This window comes from Marmota monax, unplaced genomic scaffold, assembly GCF_021218885.2.
Source record: "Marmota monax isolate L192 unplaced genomic scaffold, Marmota_monax_Labrador192_F-V1.1 WCK01_AAM20220418_F8-fsc00320, whole genome shotgun sequence".
Taxonomy (NCBI): Eukaryota; Metazoa; Chordata; class Mammalia; order Rodentia; family Sciuridae; genus Marmota; species Marmota monax.
Window position 1 is genome coordinate 241,895 of NW_026694783.1, and position 20,037 is coordinate 261,931.

The 20,037-nt window shown below is 38.5% G+C and overlaps 1 protein-coding gene across 2 annotated transcripts in view; it reads left to right on the forward strand.

Moving 5' to 3' along the window:
- The window catches only part of Rnf115 (ring finger protein 115), a 91,511-nt gene that overhangs the window by 1,011 nt on the left and 70,463 nt on the right, over window positions 1-20,037 (forward strand). The gene's annotated exons all lie outside the window — the stretch shown is intronic.

The window sequence follows — 20,037 nt, forward strand, 5'->3', positions numbered from 1 at the left end:
CCGGGGCCGGCCCCCCAAACCCACCCGCCGCTGTGCAAGACCCCAGCCTGGACGAACGTTAATCTGCCTTCGTCAGCTGTTTTTTATAGAACGGGTGATGGTTTTCTTTCCCTTCGGAGTGTTTAGTTTCAGTTTTAAGACAAATGGAGTGTAGTGAATTAGCACCTAAGGAGTGTTTTAAAAGCCTTTTCACCTAAAAGTCATGTGCTTTTCAGGCCTTTATGATGTTTTCCTCCATCTCTTTTTGTCTCATCCCCAAATGCGTACTCATACTTCTCTCCAACGCTGCCTGGCTCCATTTGCTGATCTCGCTGTGTGTCCAGGTACTTCCTGCCATGTTTCAGGGCTGGGAAAGCAGACACCTTGTATTTTCCAGTGGCCATCAGAGCCCGCAGAACTCTCTCCGCAGAGAGGAGTCTGGGATTCAGCTGTGTGACCAGGGACAGCTCGGTTGAGTATGTATGGTGCCTTGGTGTACGTTCTCTTAGGATCTGCAAGTTGTTCACTAACTTGCCTTTTAGGGTGAGAAGACTTAGCCTAAATTTCTACAGTTTATTATATCCTCTTATCCCAAGTCTTCATTTCAAAGGGGTAATTTGAAAGGCTTTTTTAAAAACTTTATTTTATTTGTTTATTCTTTCTTTTATGAGGTGCTGAGGATTGAACTCAGTGCTTCACACATGCCAGGCGAGCGCTGTACCACTGAGCCACAACCCCAGCCCTTGAGAGGCATTTTAAAGTGTTTTTCTAAACCTTAGATGCCTGGAAAATTTCTTTCTTTCTTTCTTTCTTTTTTTTTGGTACCAGAGATTAAACCCAGGAGCCATTAACCACTGAGCAACATCCCCAGCCCTTGTTTATATTTTACTTAGAAACAGGGTCTTGCTGAGTTGCTGAGGGCCTCAATAAGTTGCTGAGGTTGACTTTGAACTTGAGATCCTCTTGCCTTGGCCTCTTGAGCCCTTGGGATTACAGGCATGGGACATTGTGCCAGGCTGAGAACTTCTTGATATTTTTAATCTGATTTGTTATCTGTGTTTGTTTTTTTTTTTGCCTAACTTATAAATCGAGACCTATCACAGTTACTATAACCAAATGCTTCCTTTGCTTGATTCCCTGGAGGAAATGTGAAGGAATATGTGGTTATTGCTCTTGAGGAACCTCACCTTTTTTTGTTTGTTTATTGGTTTGTTGAAAGACAAGACAAGGGGGCTGGGGTTGTGGCTCAGTGGTAGTATGCACCAGGCACTGGGTTCGATCTTCAGCACCACATAAATGTAAAATAAAAATATTGTGTGCCGGGTTTCTGTTCTTGTGACTAAAAGGCTCAGGGGTCACTCCAGTTGAACTGGGCTAACTGGGCTGCATGAAATAACCCCACAAGAGACACAAATACCTTTTTCTAGACACACCCATGCACAAGACAGCGACCCTCGCACCCAAGAAGGGTGGGGAAAGCTCTGCTACATTTCTGTGACTGAGCGCCTCAGCACCCAGCTGGGGAGTGCGACTCAGTCACATGTAAGGTTGGTCTCCCACAGTTGTGCCCACCTAAAACTTAAGAATAAATATTTTAAAAAAAGAAAAACAAGACAAACATGGAAAAAGTAACAACGTATAGTCACACATTGCTTAAGAATGGGAACAAGTTCTGAGAAGCATTGTTAGGTGATTTCATTCTTGTAAGAAGATCAAGAGAATGTACTTATACAAAGACAGCTACAGTGTCACTGGGCAGTGCAGTCTTATAGACCCAACCTCTAGGCTGCATGCAGTTAGTTGACTGGAACCTAAGTAGGGCATGACTACTAGTGCATGGATAGTATGTACTCTTGATTAGAGGGAGGGGTGTGTGTGGTGGCATTGATGCTGTGGGGAAGGTGAGACAGCTGAGGTGGGATTTGTTGATTTTTCTCTTCCCACGTTTTTTATTGGTGCGTTATAGTTGTACATAATAATGGGATTTGTTGTTGTATATTCGTACATGCACATAATATAGCAACATAATTTGGCCACTGTCACTCCTCCTCCCTCTCCCGTCCAACCCTTGGTGCCTGTCCTCTGTTGATCTCCCTTTGATTTTCATGTCACCTCTCTCCCCTTTCTTTTTTTTTTTCCCCCTCTGTAGCTTCCACACATGAGAGAAAATAAGAAACCCTTCACTTTCTGAGTTTGGCTATGAGGTGGGATTTAAACTGAGTTTTGGAGAATAGGTACAATTCAGATTTATAATATCCAAAACTGCTGGTTGTGGTGGCTCATACCTATAATCCCAGCAACTAGTGGGGCTGCAGTAGGAGGATCACAAGTGTGAAACCAGACTTAGCAACTTAGCCTTAGTCTCAAAATAAAAAAGGCTGGGGATGTAGCCTAGTGATATCCCCAGTACTGCATAAACAAAAACAACCAACAGAAGCCTAAGGCCATGAGGTAGCAAAAGGAAAAGTGGACTGAGAAAGAAGGGGGAAATATTTTGTCTTATCACTGTTTTTATTTTTTTAAAGTTGAGTGTATAATTGTATATATTTATGGAGTGGGTCTAGCATGATGTTTATATATAACATGCATATTTATATATAATGTATATGTAATATATTTGTTTGTATAGTTTATTCAAATTTTTCTCTCTTGTGGCAGTGGGAATGAAACCCAGTGGCACTTTATTGCTGAGCCACACTGCCAGCCCTTAGTTTATTTTGAGACAGGGTACTACTAAGTTGCCCAGGTTTGAATTTTCAAATCTCCTGTCTTGGCCTCCAGAGTCACGGGATTACAGCATGTGTCACCATGCCTGGCACAATTTCAAATTATATACGAGCTGTGGTCACAACGATGTACAGTAGAAAATCATTATTGTTACCCATTTTTAGGAAAAGGTACAGTGAGGTCAGAGTTCGAGTTTCTGTTTGTATATGTCAGCGAGTTTTACCTTGTTTTATGGCCTTTTCTGTATCCTCAATCCCAGACGTTGGCTTGAAAATGTTGATTTAAGAATGACCAGGTTGCTGGGCATGGTGGCACACGCCTGTAGTCCTAATAGCTCAGGAGGCTGAGGCAGGAGGATCAAGAGTTCAAAGCCAGCCTTAGCAACTCAGCGAGACCCTGTCTCTAAATATAATATAAAAAAGAGCTGAAGATGTGGCTTAATAGTTTAGTGCCCCTGGGCCTGGTACCACAAACAAACGAACAAACAACAGAAAAAGCAAGAACCACCAGGTCAGTAACTCTTGTCCAGTACACGCCCATCTGTTACTGAAGAACCACGGGAAACACTGGTAATTTGATCCCTCTGGGAGGACACTGAAAAGGTTTCCACAGTTTTCCTTCCTCTTGTGGTACTCTGAACCCAGGGGTGCTCTCCCACTGAGTTACATCTCCAGCCTTTATTTTTTTGTTTTGAAACAGGCTCTCACTAAGTTGCCCAGAATGGCCCTGGACTTTTTTTTTTAATGGACACAGTACTTTTATTTTGTTTTACTTATTTTTAAGTGGTGCTGATCAAACCCAGGGCCTTCCACTGAGCTGAAACTCCACCCCTATGGCTCTGAACTTTGGATCCTTCTACCTCAGCCTCCTTAGTTGGGATTATAGGTATGGGCCACTACACTTGGTTTATAAGGTAACTTGAAATTTCCTCATCATGAGGGTCCAGCATACAGTAGGCACGCATAATTTCTTGAACTGGATAATTGTTAGGGAAACCTGACCATCTTTCTGAGGATACGCAGACCCAGCTTATAAATAAAGTTTTTCACTGTCTTGACTGTTGTATTGCTGGAGGGTAAGATGCTTGGGGTAGTTGGAGGTCAAGAATTATCATCCATGGGTACTGTCCCCACTGAACACCAGAGACTAGGTATTGTATTTATATCAGTTTTTTTATTTTGGGTTTTTTTTTTGGGTGGGGGGGCGGTCTGGGGATCAAACCCAAGGCCTCACATGTGCTAGGTAAGTGCTCTGACACTGAGCCATACTCCCAACCCTACATCAGCTTTTAATGAGCTGTTACTAAGTGGGAAGGACTGCTTCAGAGCCAGTTCATCTTTTGCCAGTTTATTCACCACATAGCACAATTATAAGTGTTTTCTATGGGACTATGTTGCAAGGTTTTACAACTTTTCTGTTATTTCTTCTTTAATCAACTCTAGGATATAGCACTTCTTGATACATTTGGAGGTATATACAGGCAACAGCAATAGCTTACTTAATATTCAGCCTTGAAAACACCCTTAGGTTTTTGTTTTTCATTTTCTTGTCAGTCCAGTTACTCTGAAGGATTCATGGTCCCAGCTAACTTTAATGTTTGTATTAAGAGAAACAGTTTTGGTTGTTACTTGAGAGAGACTGTAGTATGCCTAGTTGTATGTGGGTTCAGCTATCTGTAGAAAGAATTAGTTTAAGTTGATGAGATAGCACTTCTTACTGCTCTTCCTGCTGTATCCGTCTTTGCTTCGTGTCTTTGGATCCTCCCAGATTAGAGGACAGAAGTTCATTTAGAAAGAAGATACTAAGAAATGAGAAATCATAGGGTAGTTTTAAATGAAATGTATTCAGTGGAACCGATATCAGATATGCTTCAGATAAGAATCTCCATTCCAAGTGAATGTTGCTTGAGGAGTCTCTTATAAAAAGTGTTTCCTATTCACACTGAAAAAAATTTTAGTACCATTTAGTTGAATATTAGGATTTTTTTTTTTTTTAAGTGCTGAGGATTAAACCCAGGACCTTCAACATGCTAGGCAAGTGCTCTACCACTGAGCCGCACTGCCAGCTCTAAACTTGGATTTTAAAACAAGAGATGTTTGGCTGGGCCCATGTGGGACATGCCTTTAGCTCTGGTGATTCAGGAGGCCGAGGCAGTTTGAGAACAGCCTCAGTGATTTAGTGAAGACTTAAGTAGCTTAGTGAGACCCTGTCTCAAAATAATAAAAGGGGGTCTGGGGTTGTGGCTCAGCGGTAGAGTGCTTGACTAGCACAGGCAAGGTGCTGTGTTCTATCCTCAGCAACATGTTAAGAAAAATAAATAAATAAAGGTATTGTTTCCAGCTATTACAACTAAAAAAAAAAAAAAATTAAAGAAAAAAAAAAGTACTGGGGAATGTAGCTCAGTGGTAAAGTACCCCTGGATTCAATACCCCGTACCCTCTCCCCTTCCAAAAAAAAAAAAAAAAAAGATTTGGTTTTGATTTCCTAAGCCACTGGATTTCAAGATTATATATTATGGGATAAAATTGCATTGTGCATTTTTTGGTCATCAGGCAATAGAAACAATACTTACAGAAACTTCACCAAGCTCATACCTCACCTAAGTGTCCTATTCAGAGATGATGTGAAGCCAAGAATAATGGAGTTACTAAACTATTTTGAAGGAGAATCTGTAGTATACCATTAGAGGGCTCTGTCATGGAATGTAAGGATGTCATTCCATCCTTTCATACTACTGTGCTCCCCCCTTCTCCATTAAACCAAGGTTGGGGAATACCTTATGAGTTCAGTCCTGGTAAAGTCATCATTACGTCGATGACATCAATCATATGCATAGTACCCTTTTGGTGTTGATGAGGCTAAGGTGGTCGGTCCTTAAGTGTTTTATGGAGATCAAGACATCTCCCAGAAACCAGTCAAGTTTAGGCCTGCCTGTGTATTCCTTACCTCTGGGCACTGTCTGAAGGGACTAGTAGGCATCTCCCCATTTTCTTATATATCAGCTTCTTTGATCTGATAAAATATCATCCTTATCAATAAGTAATGTTGTCTAGTTTGGCTCTTCACCAACTTCTACACAGGCTTTCATCATGCTGTGTTACTTGTAATGGCTCTGATACAGGAAAACATTCTACCTACCTCATAATAAGAGTAGCCAAGAAAGTAGATTTCTTCAGGACTTTATAATGTTTGGATTGAGGGAAGCACTGTAGTGATTTGATCTGGGTTTTAGAGGTTTTAATTATTGGATCACCTTAAACTCTGTTGTTGGCAACTTAACATTTAAAAAGTCTGTTTGATTAACATCTTTCTGGTGCTTTATAGTAGTTGATTGAATGTTTTTTAATCTAATGAGTGATATGAATCAATTACTTAATAGTTAGAAAGTAGTGACTTTAGTATTTTGAGATCTTTTTTCTAAAAGACTACAGTGGTATAAAAAGTTTGAATATAAAGTGCCAGTATATGTATTTCCTGCAAGATCTAGAAGTAAGAAATTTGTATTCTAATGGGTAGAAGGCTAGTTCTGCTTGAAGTTCTCCTGATAAATAGACATGTATATATGTTGGGAAATTTGTGGGACTTTCTCAATATGGGGAAGAAAAAACTCTTAAATTTACTGTGTATGAAATTTCTTATCTTTCTTGGCAGGGGTAGGGAAGGTACTGACTATATTGCTAACACTTTGTGTTTCTTTATGTTTAGTTGGCCTTTAATGACCTTTTCTTTTGTTCAGAGAGAGGATGCTAAGGTCTTTCAGGCAGCCAGCTTATCAGAAGAGGAAAGGTTTGTTGGTTCTTCTTTTCGGCAGTTGAATTAGAAGGGGTTTAAGAGTAAGATAGGGTGGATGCTGGTTTTGTTCCATTGCTCCATAATAGTGAGCAGTAAAGAAGGTAGCTTTAAATTGGGGGCAGTTTTGCCCTCAGAGGACATTGGTAATATCTGTAGATGTTTTTGATTGCCACAAATGGAGGTTGGGAGGATTACAACGGTCTAGTGAGTAGAAACCAGAGAGATGCTGCTAAACCAACCAGTTCCTGCTACAATGCACAGGAGCTCCCTCCTGCCTGCCACCATCAATTACTGGGCCCAAAGTGTTAAGAATGCTGAAGTTAAGATATCCTGGTGTGAATAGAGGGATAAAGGGACAGTCATTGTCGTCTTCTTTTTTAAAAAAAATATATATATATATTTAATATTATTTTTTAGTTTTCGGTGGACACAACATCTTTATTTTTATGTGGTGCTGAGGATCGAACCCAGCACCCCGCGAATGCCAGGCGAGCGCTACCGCTTGAGCCACATCCCCAGCTCAGTCATTGTCTTCCTAATGCTAGGGGTGTTTAAGTTTTTACTGTGTGTAGCTTTGATTGCTAATTTTGGGAATTTTCAGTAAGATAAATGAGACCATAGAATTTTCAGTAAGATAATTGAGACCATAGAATTTTAGTCAAAGCCCTCAAGGGGAGGTTGTTTAGAATAGGGACTAGAACTTGGTAGTTAGTGGCTGCTATTACATTATAGCAGTGTTTGTTGGGTTTATTTTCTCTCCTGATTCGTGAGGCTAGAGGAATTGGATTATTTCTCCCAAGTTACACATTACATTGTAGGGCAACTTCTAAAAGTGTCTAAAATTTTGTTAGTTGGGAATTAATTGGGAGTTAGTTCTAATACATGTAACTTAGTAAAACATCTGGAAAGTCCAGTTTAAAAACAAAACAGAAAGAAGAGAAGCCTAACTTCAGTTTTTTTAAGGATCACCTTAGTGTTAATCATGTTTTACTTTATATTTCTCTTACAACTTTAAGTGTCATGAGCTCAGGAAATTTTGCACTTAAATTTTGAGTTTGTTCAAATCTTGGTGGAGAGAGTGGATTGAAGTTCTCATTCCTTATTCTAATACAAGGTCTTCATATGACTGAAGCTGAGTCATCTGACCCTCTCAGTTTACTGTAGATACGTACTGTAAAATGATACTTAGGTGCACCTATTAGAAGCTTGAATGAACATTCTTAGGAATGAAGGTATCTAATCCTGAGTGAAAGGCACTGTAAAAATGATGAGCAATCCTTATTAGCAAAGAAATAGGGCCTTTGCCAAAGTAGAAATATTTTAGATTGTTCTTAAAATGTCACATACAGAAGTTTAGGTTAGGTGCTGAAAGAGTCTTCTTTTTAAGTTTTTTGTTTCTGATTGTTAGCAGTTTAAAGTTTTTTAGCAGTCCCCAGATGTAAACATACCAGATTAGGTATGTTAATCTCTTGATTTTAAACCGTGAATATTTTTTCTTGGAGCATAAATAGATTGTGAATTTCTTTTCCCAAAATAAATCAGTTAATTTTGTCTTCCTTGAAAACCTGTTGAGGGCTGGGGTTGTAGCTCAGTGGTAGAGTAGTAGAGCGCTTGCCTTGCATGTGTGAATCATTGGGTTTGACCCTCAGCACCATATATAAACAAATAAAACAAAATGAAAGTATTGTGTCCATTTACAACTAAAAGAAAGAAAGAAAGAAAACCTGTTAAGACAGCTAATCTCTCTCCTTGATAATTTCAATAAGTGACTCAGGGAACTTTTGAGTAGACAAGACATGGTGCTGTATTTACCTTCTCCTTACCACTGTGTTGTACAGATTTGAATAGGCTTTAAATCTATAGAGCCATCTTTTGATAAAGGTTTAATTGTTCACTCTTTACTGTACTTAGAATTTACATTTTCAAAAGAAAAAAATTACTGTAGTTATATGCTTTTTTCTGCCTTTTCCTGGATTAACTGAGATCTGCAGGCATCCTACAATGATGCTGATCTTCTATTCTGATGGTTCTAAAACCTCTCAGACTTACTACCCTCATTTTCGCTTTTTTTTTTTTTTTTTTTGGTACCAAGGATTGAACCCAGGGGCACTAGACCACTGAGCCACATCCCCAGCCCTATTTTGTATTTTATTTAGAGATGGGGTCTCACTGAGTTGCTTAGCGCCTCACCATTGCTGAGGCTGGCTTTGAACCCGTGATCCTCCTGTCTCAGCCTCCTGAACCTCTGGGATTGCAGGCGTGTGCCACTGTGCCTGGCTCCCAGCTTTCTTTTCTTTTTTATATATTTATTTTTTAGTTGTAGTTTGACACAACACCTTTATTTTATTTATTTTTATGTGGTGCTGAGGATTGAACCCAGGGCCTCACAGGTGCTAGGCGAGTGCTCTACCACTGAGCCACAACCCCAGCCCCCAGCTTCATATTTAATAAACATTTTGAAATCCACCCTTTAATGAAATAAAATACACAGGTAATATAACTTTTCTGCACATAATTTAAAAAATTCTCATGGAAGATAAAGGATGCACAAGAACCTGGGTTCAATCCCCAGCATCACACACAAAAAAAGGATAAATAGAAAATAATTTATGACTAATTCTAAATCATAGTTCTTTTTAATTTTTATTTTTGTGGTGCTAGGGGTATATATTTCAGTCTGTAAATATTGGATTTTCATAACAGGAAAATCTAGTAGATGTTATCACCAAACAGAATCAGCTTGACATGATAGCTACCCAAGTGGACTTATATAAGGATATTTGGGACTTAAATACCACTAGAAATAAAGCACCAGAATCATGAAAAATTCTTGGTCAAGGTACAAAATAAAATAAAGTATACCTTTCTCTTGCTTTATTCAGTAGTTTCTTTTCTGAGCATATAGTGCATGTTAAAATTATATAGAAAGACTTGCTTAAATGTGGAATGGAATTAGGTCCTCGGCTTTGGTAGTTATAAACAATGCATATGTAAGTTTGAGAATAGAGAGATTTCATCATTTTCTGGACTTCTTATGCTTTCTTGGCGTCTGCTCATTAAATATCTGCAGCACTTTTTTTGTTTTATGTTTTTTTCCAGTGTTGGCGATTGAACTCAGGACCTTGTGCAGGGTAGGCAAGTACCCTACCACTGAGTTGTACCCCCAGCCTAAATTTCAGTAGCTCTTCTTTATTGCTGTGACAACCAAAATGCCTTCCACAGATGTCTAGCGTGTCTCCTAATGGATTGTATTTCTTTGTTAAGAGTGACTTCTAGGGCTGGGGTTGTGGCTCAGTAACCGAGTGCCCAGCATGTGTGAGGCACTGGGTTCAACCTCAGCTCTGCATAAAAATAATAAGCAAAATAAAATCATTGTGTCCTTCTACAATTAAAAATTACAAAAAAAAAAAAAAAAAAAAAAAAAAGAGTGACTGCTAAGCTGGGTGTGGTACACTCTTAAAATCCCAACAATTTGGCAGGCTGACTTAGGAGATTCACCAGTTGGAGGCTGGCCTGGGCAACTTCAGTGAGACCTGGTCTCAAAATGAAAAATATAAAGGTCTGGGAATGTAGCTCAGTACCTCAGTGGTAGAATTTCCTGGGCTCAATTTCCAGTCCTGGGGGGGCAGGGAATCTAGACATAATGAAGAAAAAATTTTTTTTTTTTTTTTGAATTCTTTAACAAAGTAACTCTTCATTTTACAAGATTCAGTCTTGTCTTTTAGACATTTACAAGTTGCACTTGACAAAGGTTTACCTGTTCTTTAGGTACCTTTACATTCTCATTTCCTTATCACTCTTCCTGTTTATTTTTGCAGTACTGGGGATTGAATTTAGGACCTCACACATGCAACCCTTTAAAAAAAATTGTTTTTCTTTTTTTTTTTTTGAGAAACGTCTTATGTAATTGCTAAGGCTGGCCTCAAGTTTTTTATTTTCCTGCTTCAGCCTCTTTAGTACCTAAGATTACAGGTGTGTGCCATACCCCTGGCTCCTTACCACTTTTACTACCATTTCCTTTGTCATTAGTGTTGAAACAGTGCCTGGTACATAGTAGATGTTCATTAATTACTTGTTTAATGAGGGAATTGTAATTGTAGGCTTTTTTTCCCTTGTCACTTTCTGTCTGTGTACCTGGTAAATGATGAGGATATCATAAAAAAACTTAAAAAAAAAATACAAACCTGTAGACAATCGAATAAATAATTGGCTCAAAGCAGTGTTCCAGTGGACCATTTAGCATTACTGTTAGGCAGAGTTGAACCTTTTTGTGTTGAACATAGCATTGTTACTACATATGAGAGTAGAGGAGACTGTCCATAGATATATGCCCTTCAGAATGACTGAATGGGTCTTTCATTAATCATTTGTAACTGAATTTGTTGAATATAACTTCATCTAGTAGATCTTTTCTAATTTAAGTAGTAGTCAGGGTACTTTAACCCTCAAGCTTTATAAACTGTTGATTCTGTGATTTTGAATTTATAGTGCCAGTTACTAGTGATCTTGTAATATGGTAACTGCTGAAAGTTTGGAGGCATTAGTGTACCTAGTTAAGAAAAGTTAGGTTGAAGACTGGAAATTTTGTAGCTTAACCTCATTGATTTGAAAAATATTAACTGTTATTTATTTGGATCGCTCATACACTGTGAAAACTGTTATAATTGTACACATTCACTTCATGTGTAATAACATGTAAAACATAAATTCATCAAATCAACTTTCTCTGCTAGTCTTGTTTTGAGTGTTGTAGATTAAAAAGTGATTGGCTGGACATGGTGGCACAGGCCTGTAATCCCAGTGACTGGGGAGGCTGACACAGGAGGGTCACCATGTTTGAAGCCAGTCTTAGCCATTTAGCAACATTCTGCCTCAAAATAAAATATAAAATCCGGGTGTGGTGACCCACACCTATCATCCCAGTGGGTTGGGAGGCTGAAGCAAGGAGGATCATGAGTTCAAAGCCAGCCTCAGCAACTTAGCGAGGCCCTAGGCAACTTAGGGAGACCTTGCCCACTATCCAAAACAGAATATAACAAAACAAAACCCAAAGTAATTGAAAGTGATATTAATGAGAATCATAAAATGTTTAATTCCCTGAAATTTTCAACCTTTATGTATATAATTAATGGTGCTGGAGTTGAACCCAGGGCCTCACATACCAAACAAGCCTTTTACTGCTCAGCTACATCAACTTTATTTCATTAATACACTAAAATTATTGGCTTATTATTCTCTATCAAGTGCAGATGCTGATTCAATGAGAGGAACTTCCTTAACCTCACACACTAGCATCCTGTTTTAATATACATGGATAGATTCAGAGTTCCTAAGGTTTTTAATAAGGTTGGCAATGTAACATAGATTTGTCTCATCCTGCAACACTCGTGCTAAGAAAGGATTTCAAATGAGTCTATTTCTATTCCCAAGTGTGATATTTTCTTCCAAGGACAGAGGTGTGCGCCCAGGCACACACTTTGTATTTATGGAGTGCCCATTTTACATCTTGAAGTCACAACTTTTTATTCTTAAAGCCCTTTCCTACCATTTTATTCTTAAAGCCCTTTCCTACCATTTTTAAACAGTTTAAAAATGGTAGGAAAGGGCTTTAAGAATAAAAAGTTGTGACTTCAAGATGTAAAACTAACAATTAACTCATTTTGCAACTGTTATCCCTGTTCATAGTTGGTTTTATTTATTTTACTAATTAAATATATAAAGTATTATGTCACTGAGAAAAAAGTTTTCTTTTAGTCTTTTTTTTTTTTTTGTTTTGTACTGGGGATTGAACCCAGGGATGCTTTACTACTGAGCTACATCCCCAGTCCTTTTTTTTTTTTTTTTTTTTTTTTTGGTACTAGGGGATTGAACCTAGGGTGCTAACTGCTGAGCCTCATCCCCTGTCCTATTTATTTTTTATTTTGAAGCAGGGTCTTGCTAAGTTGCTTAGGGCATTGGTAAGTTGCTGAGGCTGTGTGAACTTGCAGTCCTCCTGCCTCAGCCTCCTAAGCTGCTGGGATTACAGGTGTGTGCCACCGTGCCTGGCTTTTTCATTCCTTAAACACATGATTGAACCTTCTAAGGCCTTATTTTCCTTGTCTGTAAACCAAGGCAGTTTAGTTGCATTTATCTCTGCTATCTGCTTTAATGATTTGAGCATTTGGGTATTTTTGGATTTCATATAAGAGAATTTTGTTCTATAGTTTTTCCACATAGAAAATTATATGATAGTCATCAAATTAATCTTGTTGGGAGTTAAATATACCTTGAAACTATCTTCTTTATGAGTTACAAACTCATATGTTCTCTTGTTTTATGGTGACTAACAATTTTGAAAATTGCTAGTCAGAATCCAGGACATAATGCAAAGCAATGTCAAGATTTTTCTTCTCTTCGCCCTTTCTTTCTTTTTTATGGTGCTGGGGGTTGAATCCCTGCCCTTGCACATGCTAGACAAACATTCTTACCTGTGTATACCCACAGCCCAGCAATACCTTGTTAATGCTGGAAATGTTGACTGAATAAATTAACACTTGTTTTGAAGACTTGGGATTCAGTAGCATGTACATTTGACCTGGAAAAACTTTCTTTTTCTTTTTTTCAACCCTTATTTATTTTTATGTAGTGCTGAGGATCAAATCCTCACACATGCTGGGCAAGTGCTCTACCACTGAGCTATAATTCCAGTCCTTGGAAAACTTTCTTTTCAGAACTTATTAAAAAATAAATATACCTCATGGTTTTCCTTTGAGGTTGATTTTAAGTTGCTTTCATTATTAAAGTTCTATTCAGTGAACTCTATTGTTTTCTTACTCTGTAGTGGTCTGTGGCTACTGTTAAGGACCAGTTTGTATGTGATCTTTGCTGACTTGAATGCCTCTTGGTATCCTTATCTTCTTGATGGAAAGTCAATACAAGAATTCTGAGTACTTATAATTTTTTTAAAATATCTTTATTTTACTTATTTCTTTTAATGTAGTGCTGAGGCTCGAATCCAGGGCCTTGTACCTGCTAAGCTAGTGCTTTACCACTGAGCCACAACCCCAGCCCCTGAGTACTTGTATTTTGATAGAGAGGTCTAAACTAGAGATTTTGGATTGCCTTGAGGGCGGTGATAGGAAGATGTAGGTAGATGTAATTTAAAGATCTGTTCTTTAACTTAAAGATTTTCTTTTTCTTTTTTTCTTTTTTGATACTAGGGATTAAACCAGGGTCACTCAACCACTGAGCCACATTCCCAGACTCCTTTGTTTTCTGTTTTGAGATAAGAGTCTCACTCAGTTGCTTAGTCCCTTGCTAAATTGCTGAGGCTGGCACCTGCTTTAGCCTCCTGAGTTGCTGGGATTACAGGTGTGTGCCATTAAAAGTGTATGCCTTATTCCTGTCCTTTGGTTTTAAAATAATACTTTTCAAATGAAATAATGGTGATAGTAAGTGGTGATTTAAAAAAAATGTTTTTTGTCAAATTGAAAAAGTTGGCAATTCACGTTCGTTTCTATTTTTTTTTTTTTTTAATTTTAATTTTAAAATTGAATTGCTTTGTGGAATCTAAATGTTTGGAAATAATCAGTTATCTAAATAACTTTCTCAAACTATGCCTGGAGATTTAATAGGAGTTCATTCATGATAAAATAGTTTATACTCTCCTCCACCCCCATCTCTATCCCTTCATTTCCCCATTTATGACACAGTCTTTCTGAAAAATGAAAATATGGTTCAGAATGGTTCTGAAAAAGTTATTCAGTAAAGCACCATGCTTAATATTCTTTAATTCATCCTTTTCCAGGTCTTTTTTTCCCTTAAGAGACCAGTGATTGGGGCTGGGGCTGGGGCTCAGTGGTTGAGCACTTGCCTGGCATGTGTGAGGCACTGGGTTCCATCATCAGCACCACATAAAAATAAATAAATAAAGGCCCATCAACAAATAAAAAGATCTATTGAAAAAGAGACCATTGCTTAATAACTTAAGGCATGGCTTAAGAAATGTTTCATATCCAAAAGAATTTATTAGACTTACAGTTGGTTGAGAACTTATTACATTTCAGGTACCGTTTATGATAATATGTAAATTCTAGATTATGATTTCCAACCTATTTTAATGCACTTGTGTCAATTTCTTTGAAGTATTTGCAAAATTGAAACCTTGGTACTTAATGGGTGAGCAACATGATATTTTGACATACCTAAACATAGTGAAACCGTTACTGAAATATAGTAGTGGAAGTGATTTTATAGAGCATATGCTTTGTAGGTGATTTCTATGACTTGAAGTCCCAGATTATTTTTTTTCTTTCTGCACAGCATATGTAGAACTTAGACTGTATTTGCTGAGTGAATGACTTGTCAGTTTATGAAAGAAGATTCTATCAGCCTAAACTGGAAAGTAAGAAGATAAATTATAAACCAAACGACTGTGCCTTTTGTTGTTGTCTTCCCCTGCGCCTGTGAAACTGTCACCTTATATTGTTGTGTCTGTTCCCTCAGGGATTGCACCCAAGGGCTCATACTTGCTAAGCAAGTACAGTTTAAGTTTTTTTTTTTAAATATTTATTTATTTATTTTAGTTTTTGGCGGACACAACATCTTTGTTTGTATGTGGTGCTGAGGATCGAACCTGGGCTGCACGCATGCCAGTCGAGCGCGCTACTGCTTGAGCCACATCCCCAGCCCCCAGTTTAAGTTTTATACAAGGTTAATTATACAGTTTTACACTGTTTGAAATATTCAGCTTTTCAACTATTAACGCCTTGGTTTTTCACATTCTCCACCATTTCGTTCCTTCATTCCAGGACATGACTGAACACTGACATTATCAGGGACTCCCACACACAAGGGTATCATCAGTGAACCTTCTTTAGCTCACTGTGTAGTGAGGCAGAAGATCAGGTCACAGGACAAAGCGTTATTTGATGTGAGCTCACTGATGTGATGAACAAGAAACCAAATTTTCTAAGAACAAAGAAGAACTGAACTACAAGAATTAGAAAAAAGGTTAACCTCATACAACAAAATGTAGCCAGAAAAGATTTAACTACATAGTGTTTTAGCTTACACTAAAGTAGTAGGAAATAGAGCAACCTAGTTGCACAGATTTAAAAAATGGTAAATGATCCCCCAAATATCAGTCTTTAGCTCTGAGGTGTGGCACAGTAGTTCGGTTTGTTTATTTATTTGTATGTGGTGCTGAGAATGGTACCCAGGGCCTCACACATGCTAGGCGAGCGCTCTGCCACTGAGCTACAACTCCAGCCCCACTTCTCTTCTTTTTAACTGAGTAGATCGCTACATGAGTGAGAGACACGACTTCCTGTTTTTTGAAGGAGAGTTGGATAAGTCAGTTGTGCTCTAGAAACAGGTCTGTACTAAGTCTGCGAAGGTACTGGTGGAACTGGGAGCAGAACTCACAAGTTGTGTTGTCTTTATTTTGGAGTTTGAAAGAATTCCCCACGCAAAGACACTTCGCCGGGAGAATTCCAATTTTATTGCAAAAGGCTGTGTGCTTATATAGATCTAAGGGGAGATGGCAGGGCTTAGATAAATGGCAGGCCACCCCTATATTGGCAAGTTCTTCCAGATATCGGCTCCGGAGCCCAGGAATTAGTTCTCGTTGGAGCTAAGGTTCCCCGCCAGCGAGATTTGAAACTGGCTCGGGCGGGAGAGTTCACAGGGCGGGAACTTTTCGCGCCACTGCAGAAAAGGGGAAGGTAGGAAGAGGAGGTCGTTAGGCGCCGTGTTGGGGTTTTTCTCTGGGGTGCGGCTGTCCTTTATACTTTTCCCAGCAGAGTTCATCTGATGCTCTTGAGGAGGAAGTACAACTTGTCTTAAAACAGGTGATAGGGATCATGGAGCCAGTCTCAAGAAAAAACGAGAGTCCGGGGCTGGGGCTGGGGCTGGGGCTGGGGCTCAGTGGTAGAGTTGCCTTGTGTGTGTGTGAGGCGATGGGTTCGACCCTCAGCACCACGTAAAATAAAACAAAGTAAAGGCCTGCTGTCCATCTGCAACTACCAAAACGAAAAACAACAACCCCTCCACTCACACACTCACACACAGGGTCCTTAACTTGGAGATGTAGCTTGACACGGAATCAAGGGGTGACGCCTACTGGATGGGATGGGATGTGTTTAAAACTTTTGTATTTCTAACCCTCCTATAGCTGGGGTGCATCTCAGAACATTTGCCTAATGTGTGGGCCCTGGTTTGATCCCCAGTATCATCAAGTGGGGAGAAAAAGCTAATTCTTCTAATGAGGGCTCTGAACTGTTTTGCCATGTGTCAGTTTCTCAAAGGGAATGCGGAGAGTAGGCATTTACTTATTTATTTATCTGCTTGTTTGCTTATTTATTTATTTAACAGTAGAGTGCATTTTGACATATTGTATACAAAATGGAGCATGACTTCTCATTCCTCTGGCTGTATATGGTGCAGATTCACTCCAGTCATGTAATCATACATGTATATAGGGTAATGCCATCTGTTTCATTCTATCCTTCTTCCCATCCCCACACCCCCACCCCTCCCTTCACTCCCCTTTACAGAAATCAGCCTTCATTCTTTCCTATCCCCGCCGCCCCACTATAAAACAGTATCCACTTATCAGAGAAAACATTTGACTTTTGGCTTTATGGGATTGGCTTGTTTCACTTAGCATGATATTCTCTAGTTCCATCCATTTACCTTCAAATGCCGTAATTTTTTTCTTCTTTAAGGCTGAGTAATATTCCATTGTGCGTAGGTACCACATTTTCTATATCCATTCATCTGTTGAAGGGCATTTAGGTTGGCTCCATAGTTTAGCTATTGTGAATTGAGCTGCTGTAAACATTAATGTGGCTGTGTCACTGTAGTATGCTGATTTTAAGTCCTTTGGGTATAAATTGAGAAGTGGGATAGCTGGGTCAAATGGTGGATCCTTTCCAAGTTTTTCTGAGATATCTCCATACTGCTTTTCATAGTGGTTGCATCAGTTTGCAGTCCCATCAGCAACGTATGAGTGTACCTTTTCCCCACATCCTTGCCAACACTTGTTATTGCTTGTATTCTTGGCAATTGCCATTCTGACTGGAGTGAGATGGAATCTTAGAGTAGGTTTGATTTGCATTTCTCTAATTGCTAGAGATGATGAGCCTTTTTTCATCTTTGTTGATCGATTGTGTTTCTTCTTCTCTGAAATGTCTGTTCACTTCCTTAGTACACTTATTGATTGTGTGTGTGAGTGTGTGTATTTTGAGTTCTTTATGTGTCTTGGAGATTAATTAGTGCTGTGTCTGAGGTGTGTGTGGTAAACAGTTTTTCCCATTTTGTAGGCTCTCTCATGATGTTATTGATCGTTTCCTTTGCTGAGAAGAAGCTTTTTAGTTTTAAGTTCATCCCATTTATTGATTCTTGATTTTACTTCTTGTGCTTTAGGAGTCTTGTTAAGAAAGTCAGGTCCTAAGCCAACATGAAAATTTGGGCCTACTTTTTTTCTATTAGGCACAGGATCTCTATTCTCATGTCTTTGATCAACTTTGAGTTGATTATTGTGCGGGGTGAGAGATAGAAGTTTAATTTCATTTTGCTACATGTAGATTTCCAGTTTTTCCAGCACCGTTTGTTGAATAGGCTATCTTTTCTCCAGTGTGTGTTTTTGGCACCTATGAGATAACCGTATTTGTGTAGGTTTGTCTCTGTCTCTTCTGTTTTATACCATTGGTCTATATGTCTATTTTGGTACCAATACTGTGCCTAGTAATATTCCATTGTGTGTATGTACCACATTTTTTTTATCCATTCATCTGTTGAAGGGCATCATTCTGCCTATCCAAGAGCATGGGAGATCTTTCCATCTTCTCTTTTTCAATTTCTTTTCTAGTGTTCCGTTTTCATTGTAGGTCTTTCACCTCTTGTTACATTGATCCCCAAGTATGTTATTTTTTTTTTTTTTTGAGGCTATTGTGAATGAGGTGGTTTTCCTAATTTCTCTTGGATTAATTGCTTATGTTTAGAAATGCATTTGATTTATGGGTATTGATTTTATATCCTGTTACTTTGCTGAATTCATTTATCTAAAAGTTTTCTGGTAGAATTTTTTGGATCTTCTAAATATAGAATTGTATCATTAGCAATAGTGATAGTTTGAGTTCTTTTTTTTTTTTTTTTCTGTGTGTATCCCTTTAATTTCTTTCATCTATCTGTCTGATGTTGAATAGAAGTGATGAAAGAGGGCATCCGTGTCATTTTCCAGTTTTTAGAGTGAATGCCTTCAATTTTTCTCCATTTAGAATGATGCTGGCCTTGGGTTTAGCATACATAGCTTTTTAACTGTTGAGGTATGTTCTTACTATCCTAGTTTTTTTTTTTTTTTACTGTTTTGAACATGAAGAGGTGCTCTATCAGCATCTATTGGGATGATCATATGATTCTTGTCTTTAAGACTATTGATGTGATGTGATGTGTGTATTGATATCCATACGTTGAACCAACCTTGCATCCCTGGTGCACTATCTTTTTAATATGTTTTTGTATGTGACTTGCCAGAATTTAATTGAGATTTTTTGCATCTATGTTCATCAGGGATGTTGGTCTAGAGTTTTCTTTCCTTGATGGGTCTTAGTCTGGTTTTGGTATCAGGGTGATACTAGCTTCATAGGATGATTTTGGAAGAGTTCCCTCCTTTTCTATTTCATGGAATAATTTGAAGAGTATTGGTGTTAATTCTTCTCTGAAGGTCTTGTAGAACTCTGCTGAGAATCCGTCTGGTTGCAGACTCTTTTTTGGTTGGTAGGCTTTTGATGGCATCTTCTATTTCATTGCTTGAAATTGATCTGTTTAAATTGTGTATGTCCTCCTGATTCAGTTTGGGCTGATCACATGCCTCTAGAAATTTGACAGAGTCTTTGGGATTTTCTGTTTTACTAGAGCATAAATTTTCAAAATAGTTTTTAATTATCTTCTGTATTTTAATAGTGTCTGTTGTAATATTTCCATGTTCATCGTAAATTTTAGTAATTTTTTTCTCTTCGTGAGGGTGGCTAAGGGTTTATCAATTTTATTTATTTTTTCAAAGAGCCAGCTTTATGTCTTGTCAATTTTTCAGTTGTTTGTTTCAGTTTTATTGATTTCAGCCCTGATTTTAATTATTTCCCGTCTTCTACTACTTGCGGTATTGATTTGTTCTTTTTCTAGGACTTTGAGATGTAATGTCAGGTAGTTTACTTGTTGACTTTTATTCTTTTAATGAATGAGCTTATGCAATGAACTTTCCTCTTGGTACAGCCTACATACTGTCCCAGGGATGTTGATATGTTGTATTGGAGTTCTCGCTTGTTTTTTATGTCCTCCTGGATGTCTTCTGTTATCCATGCATCATTCAATAGTGTATTGTCCCAGTGGCTCGGGAGGCTGAGGCAGGACGATCACAAGTTCAAAGCCAGCCTCAGCAACAGTGAGGCACTAAGCAACTTAGTGAGACCCTGTCTCTAAATACAGTACAAAATGGGGCTGGGGATGTGGCTCAGTGGTTGAGTGCCCCTGAGTTCAATCCCCAGTACCCTCTCCCCC